Source organism: Lathyrus oleraceus, chromosome 3 (genome assembly GCF_024323335.1).
Source record: "Lathyrus oleraceus cultivar Zhongwan6 chromosome 3, CAAS_Psat_ZW6_1.0, whole genome shotgun sequence".
NCBI lineage: Eukaryota > Viridiplantae > Streptophyta > Magnoliopsida > Fabales > Fabaceae > Lathyrus > Lathyrus oleraceus.
The window spans coordinates 351584066-351592039 of NC_066581.1; positions in this window are offsets into that span (position 1 = coordinate 351584066).

Below are 7974 nucleotides of genomic sequence, written 5' to 3' on the forward strand. Positions count from 1 at the left end.
TTGAGTTGCTTTGAGGTCAAATCGAAGCAACTCAGTTCATGATCCTCAAAATTCAAATCCCTGTATCTTTTTATATACTTGGAATTGGAGAAAGTTGAGGCCAGATTTGTGATCCTGAGCATTTTCTCTTTGAAATAGTGTCCCTGTTTTTAATTTTCCATTGAGATGAAGTTGGAACAGTCGGGTGGAGGTCACCGGAGAAGATGACCGGAGCCCTAGCTCCGGTGGTGTGTTGGAGCACCTCCTGGCCATCTGATTATGATTGGATGTTATAATCTGGACCTTTGGTTTGAATTACCACGCGTACAACATGTTTACTGATGACCACCATGGAACACGCACGTGTGGCCATCATATATGCCACCTCATTTAATGAGGGAGATCTGACGGCCCTTGTTTTTTCTATTTTTATTTTAATTTCTGATTTTATGTTTAATCCTTTTATTTTTTTTAATTTCATATTAATTTCATTTTTAATCCAAAAAATATGGGACTTTCACCAAAAATCTTTAAATATTTTTCTCTTTCATTTTCTAAATTAAAAATATTTTTTTGGAGTAATTTTGATATTTTTCATGAATTAAATGTTTTTGTGCATATTTTTAATTGTTTAAAAATACTTATGACTTTTCAAAATCATGAATTAAATGTATTTTAATTTATTTTTAATTGATTAAATGTTCAAAAATTATGTTGAGATATTATTATGGTCTTGTGATGTTTGATTTTCTGTTTGGACCTTGGTTAAGGTTCATTTGACATTTGTTGGATCAAAACCATTGAATTTAGGGGATTGATGAAACGTACATTTCATCTCCCAAAATGAATGGATGGTTTTGATTTGATGAAAATCTTCCCTTGGTCAATTGATGTTTCTATCTTCCCATCCCTTTTCATCTTCATCCCTATTCTTTCTTATTCCCTCATTTGACCAATGAAATCTCTAATGTCTTAAGGCTAATTGGTTTATCAATGACCTTGTGTCAGATGAACCAATACAAGTATGACTGAGATAGGTCCCTCCCTCTTGATTTTTTTTTTAGTGTGTGGTACGTTTTAGGAGTTTGGTTCTTCATACCAAATCTCTAACATGAATTAACACCTAAATTTTTATTGTCCAGCCTCAGATAGTTGTGACTTCTACATAAGTCCAAGTACGATTACTTAACATAGAGCTAAATTTGACCCTAAAGGCATATCATTCTAGTAAGTGAGATTGTAAGTCTCCCATTCTTCATGGTATTGTGTGGAAACTTGACCTTTTTTCCTTTCATGAGAGCTAGTGGCATACATGTTAAATTATCCAAGTTAGAGCCTTTATCATGGAAGATGTCTTGGTTTAAGGATTCATACTTGTGAAAGAATGGTCGAGTGTTCTCCAAAGAATGACTTAATTGACTAAAAAATCATCACTAACACTTGACAAACTTTTGGCTAACATTTGTCTAACTCTTGTTAATATTGCTTTACTTTCAAGTCATTTACTTTATGCAATTTAAATTTCAATCATTTATCATTCATCTCCATTTACATTCCATTTAACTTGTTTATGTTTATGTCATTTTCACTTTACTCATTTGAGCCATATCTTATGATTATATATATTGTTTGTACATTTTGGTTTTTTTTGTGGTCTTAAGACCTTTAAAATACTTAATAACAACAAAAATCCTAAAAAACACCTAGCGGACTGTTGATCTAGATCTGAACTCTTGGACTTAGAATTAGGCAACATTCCCTGTGCAAAAAGGACTTGGCCAATGCCAATATTTTGGGACCAAGATATTGTGAACCAAACCTTCATCTGATACAAACCTTGGGATTTATTTGAATTTTTCTGCTACTCTATCTTTATGCTTAATTGTTAGTTTGATCTTGTGTCTGATGCTTTGTTCTAAGTTGATCAAAGAATATTGCATCTGATACATGAGAAGACAAAGAAGACTGCTAGCTATGGGAATTGCTTGCTTGGATGTGACTATCTTTATTTGATGCCTTGATCTTCATAATGTTTGGATATTGCTAATTGCTCCTTGATTATTGCTTGATTCAAAGTCCAAAGGGAAATTTGGTTTTCTATATGACATTCTTGTCTGTTGGATTGTATCCCATTGGTCAGATCTTTTCAACTCTTAACTTTTAATTTTTGCTTTGGATAACCTCTTCATCTCCTCCCACTTCTTAAATTTCAAATATCTCCCCCTTTTCAAAAACTTTATTTTCTTGTGATTTCAAACTTAAACCTTATTTTAAATAGAAACTTTGGCCTTATGCCAATAGATTTTCAAACCTTTTCTTAAATCAAATTTGTAAATAAACTTAACTATATTTGACTTAAAATTTCAAAAGACAAAAAGAACTAACAGCCTCATTCAAATCTTTGGCTTTATTCCCTTTTACTTAAACTTGTTTTTTTGTTAAAATCAATTCACCAACTCATTTGAAATTTTTACCACGAACTACGAGGTTTTAATCCCTCATTTTTATGTTGGTACGTCGGCACAAGTCCAAAGATCTTGTCAAACACAAAAGTATAATCAATGAATTCTTTTCTCATCCTCACACTCTATTTTTCTCAAACATCTTTTATACCAAACACATATGCACAAATAAAAAAGGGCTCCCTAGGAGTACCTAGGACACTTTGAGTGCTAACACCTTCCCTCTGTGTAACCAACGCCCTTACCTTTAATCTCTAGCATTTTATTAGTTTTGATTTGAAAACTTCTTATCTTTGGGTTTTGTTCGTACTTTTCCCTTTTTCTTTGGAAACAATAAAAGCGTGGTGACGACTCTGGTTTTATTGACGTTAAGCTTATCCATAGCTTGACGGTCATGAATTTACCGCTACAGGTACAACCCCCATTGCTGGAAAAAGAGTTAATTGATATGTTTATGGGTAACCTACAAGGCCCATATCTTGACAGAATGGTGGGGATCACCTCTTCAAGTTTTTCTGATTTAGTCCTAGTTGGAGAAAGGATTGAAAATATGATCAAGATGGGAAAGATCAAAAACTATGCCAGTACATCCGGTACGTCGAAAAAACCTTTTGTTCCGGTAAAAAGCGAGAAGGCGATACCAGTTCCGCTGCCGTCATCAAAACCAGAAGTCCAACCTACCAACAAGTATCCACCGTGGCTCCAGTTCAACAATAACAACACACTCTTTCTATTCCCGTTCAGCAACCATGTCAGCAACAACAGTATCAACCACGTCAACAACCACAACATAATCAACAACGTTATCAGTCACAACATCAACGTTAGTAACAACCATATCAACCGTAACAACAACGATTAAGGAGACCTGAGAGGAGGTTTGACCCAGTACGGATGCCTTATAGTTACATTTTGCCTTACCTTCTGAGAGGATCGCTTGTACAATTGAGAGAGTTAGGACCCCCACCAAAGATCCTTCCTCTAGGATACGTCGCATATGCCCGTTGTGAGTTCCATTTTGACGCTCTCGGGAACTCTATTGAAAATTGTAAAGCATTGAAATACAAAGTCTAGGATTTGATCGATTCCAAGGCAATCACGTTCGCGCCTAATATCCCAAAAGTAAACAACAATCATATGCCTCCCCATGATGAGAAAAATGGAAACATGGTGGAATTGGACAATGGAAGGAAAGTGATAACATCTGTCAATAATTTGAAGACCCATCTTATGGAAATCAAGAATGTTTTATTAAGAAGCGACGCGTTCTCCGTTTGTACTCACACCTGTGAATATTGTTCAAAGGAACCACAATAATGTGAAGTTTGGAAAGCTTCCACTCAAACTCCCATGAACCAAGGAATAATGATAATTGATCAACCCTTCACCATCAAGGATGTCTCAACCCTTGAGATTCCATACGACGAAGGTCCTCCCTTACAAATCCCATATGATATTTCCCAAATGACTCTTTCAAAGAACTCTGTTGTACCAATGATTATAACAGTTTCGGCTCCGTTTCTGTACAAAGACACCAAAGCAATCCCCTGGATGTATGGCACACCTGTCTACATCCATGACTAGAAAATACAAGCAAAACCTATAAAGACCAATAATCCGTTAATAAGTATTGTTGTAATCGGCGGCATAACCAGAAGCGATAGAATCTTCGCATCAGCACCACTCCTAATCGAGAATGATGGTCCATTATCCTAGGAAAGGGAAAACAAGTTGATAATGCCCAACCAAGGCAAGACCCTCCAACAATAAGTGAAGTAGATGAGTTCTTGTGAATCATCAAGAGGAGTAATTACCTGGTAGTTGAGCAAATCAACCAGACACCCTCCAAAATTTCAATGTTATCTCTACTGATGTGCTTAAAGGTCCATAGAGATGCCCTGGTGAAGTTCCTAAAGGCTGCTCATGTACCCCAAGAAATCTAGGTCTATCAGTTTGAAGATGTAGTCAAAAATATTACCACTAGCTTGAGTTTGGGATTTAACGACACAGAGCTCCCCATTGAAGGAAGAAACCATAGAAAGGCCCTCCACATATCCATTGAGTGTATGGACACGGTTCTCTCCAGAGTTATGGTGGACATCGGTTTCTCCCTTAATGTGATGCCTACGAGCTCTTTGGCTAAGCTGACTATTGAAGGACTTGCCATAACCAAGCGAATTGGTGGTAATAACGTTTGCCGGGTCGAGGAGAACGGTAATTGGCGAGATAGACTTACCCATGAAGATTGGTCCTCATACCTTCTTCATCACCTTCTTTGTAATGGATATCCATCCGATATACAATTGTCTACTAGGGAGACCGCGGATCCATTCTGCCGGAGCCGTCACTTCGACGCTCCACCAAAGGCTGAAATTTGTAACGAACAAAAAGATGGTAGTGGTAGAAGGTGAAGAAGATTTTCTGGTGAGTCATCTGGATTTGTTCCGCTATATTGAAGGAGAGGGGGAGATAAAGGAAATCCTGTTTCAATCGTTTGAGGTGGTCAACGTTAAAATGGTTTGCCAAACTAGGGATGAACCCAAGAAAGCCGAATTTCCAATGGCCTCTCTCCAGGATGCTCTAACAATCATACGGAATGGACACCCTTTGGGTAGGGAGAGGATGCTTAAGTTTCCTGCCAACAAGGACCATACTGGTTTGGGATACAATTCCCAGAATTTGAAGAAGCCTGCGTCGATAGCTACAAAGGGATCAATGCTCCCGCTATCTGAATACTTCTCAAGTGTTGGTTACCTTGATGAGGTATGTGTCTGCCATGGAAGAAGACGTTGAAGATACATGACTCATCTTCAAGAAGACTAATGGAAGAGGTGCCACTAAGTGGACCGAAATGGAGATACCGAAGTAACCTTGATTGAAATATAATTTCCCCTGTTTGTTTCCCTTTTTTATTTTAAATCAAAAGGAACCCATGCCAAGACCAAGGCATGGGGGAACCATTTTGTAGGACCTCATCAAATTTCCCCTTTAATGATTAATGAAAAAGATCCATGCTTTGGAGTCAATTTTGTGATCCTTGTCTTTCATTTATTATTTCACCTTTTCAAAATGGCAATTTTCTTTTTGTTTTAAGAATTTTTTTTAAATCATTTTCTTCATTATCAAATAAAAGCATGAATCCTAAATCGTGTATATCACCCTCGACAACCACCAACGACAACTCCTCTATAGTCTCACATGACTTTAATAACCCGATTAATCAAGCCAATGAAGATTGCAAGGAAGATTCCGAACTCCCGAAGAATTGGCACGACTACTCAAACAGGAGGAAAAAGTCATCCAGCCGCACGAAGAATCAATGGAAGTGGTGAACCTAGGGACAAATGAGGAAGCAAGAGAAGTCTGAGTCGGATCAGCTCTGCAAGACAAGGCGAAGATAAAACCGATCGAGCTTTTGAAAGAGTACACAAATGCATTTGCGTGGTCATACCAAGACATGCCTGACCTCGATACTAACATCGTTGTCCATCATCTGCCTCTTAAAGAAGAATGCCCTCCAGTAAAGCAAAAGCTACGAAGGACCCGTCCTGATATGGCTATGAAAATTAAGGAGGAGGTACAAAAGCAGCTCAACGCCAGTTTCCTAGCGGTCTCCAATTACCCTCAGTGGATTACCAACATCGTGCCCGTGCCCAAGAAAGATGGCAAAGTAAGAATGTGCGTAGATTATAGAGATCTGAATAGAGCAAGTCCTAAGGATGATTTCCCTCTACCTCACATTAACGTGTTGGTGGACAATACTGCTAAGTTCTATGTTTTCTCCTTTATGGATGATTTCTTCGGTTACAACCAGATTCGAGTGGCTCAAGAAGACATGGAGAAAACCACCTTCATAACCCCATGGGGAACCTTCTGCTACAAGGTCATGCCTTTTGGATTAAAGAACCCTGGTGCTACAAACCAACGAGCCATGGTCACTCTCTTTCACGATATGATTCATATAGAGATCGAGGTCTACATTGAGGATATGATATCCAAATCTCAAACTGAAGAGGAACACCTTGTCAATATATAAAAGCTGTTGAAAGGCTAAGGAAGTGCAAATTGAGGCTTAATCCCAACAAATGCACGTTTGGGGTAAGACCCGGAAAATTGCTAGGTTTTATTGTCAGCCAACGTGGCATTGAGATAGATCTTGAGAAAGTGAATGCCATACAAGACAGGCCTCGACCCAAAACAGAAAAGGAAGTCTGAGGATTACTAGGTAGATTGAACTACATTGATAAGTTCATATCTCACCTTACTTCCAATTGCGAGCCAATCTTCGAACTTCTCCAAAAGGATCAAGTCGTGATTTGGAATGACGATTGCCAAAGAGCTTTTGGAAAGATCAAGGAGTACTTGCAAGAACCTCATGTTTTAATGCCCCATATACCTGATAAACCATTAATCATGTACCTCACCATTCTTAAAGGGTCCATGAGATACGTCCTTGACCAACATGACGAGACTGGTAGAAAAGAACATGTTATATACTACTTAAGGAAGAAGTCTATCGATTACGAAAGTAGGTTTTCGATGCTTGAAAAGACTTGTTGTGCATTAGCTTGGGATGCCAAACGCTTAAGGAAGTACATGCTCACTCATACAACACTGTTAATCTCTAAGATGGGCCCCATCAAATACATCTTTGAGAAGCCTGCTCTGACCGATAGAGTAGCCCGATGGCAAATGGTGTTAACCGAGTACGACATCCAACATGTCACTTAAAAGGCCATAAAAAGGGAGTGTATTATCCGACTATCTTGCAAATCATCCCTTGGAAGACTACCAGTCTATGCGCTTTGAATTTCCCGATGAAGATATCATGTTGATTAGGGATTGCAACATCCCCGACCCTGAAGAAGGACCCGAGCCTGGGTCCCATTGGACTTTGGTTTTTGATGGATCTTCTAACGCTCTCGGTAATGACATTAGAGCAGTTATCACCTCCCCAACTGGTTTTCACCTCCTCTTCACCGCAAGGTTGTGTTTTGAATGTACAAACAATATGGAGGAGTACGAGGCTTGTATCTTTGGTATTGAAGCCGCGATTGATCTTAGGATCAAAATCCTTGAAGTCTACGGAGATTCAACTTTGGTCGTTAGTCAAGTAAAAGGAGATTGGGATACTAAGGATCATAAGCTCATTCCTTACAAGGAGCATGTCTTAAAACTGGTCCCCTACTTTGATAAGATTACATTCCATCACATTCCTCGAGAGAAGAATCAGCTAATCGACTGTAAGACCCCAAATTTGACCCTAAGATCCCTCATGCAATTTCATCATAAGCATTAGCATTAGGATCATACCTTGGCATCCTCCTTACCCCTCTCTCATTGGGTTTGTTTTGTGAGAGATCACCAAGCACCATATGATTGTATCATACTTGTATATTATCATTTTACAAATCAAAATACCAAAAATATGTCTTTGCATTTGCCTAACTCTTTGGTAGGTAGGGCATGATCCCATTGATTTATCAAGTTCATATCTAGGGTTTGAGACCCTCATGACCAAAAAGCACAACCA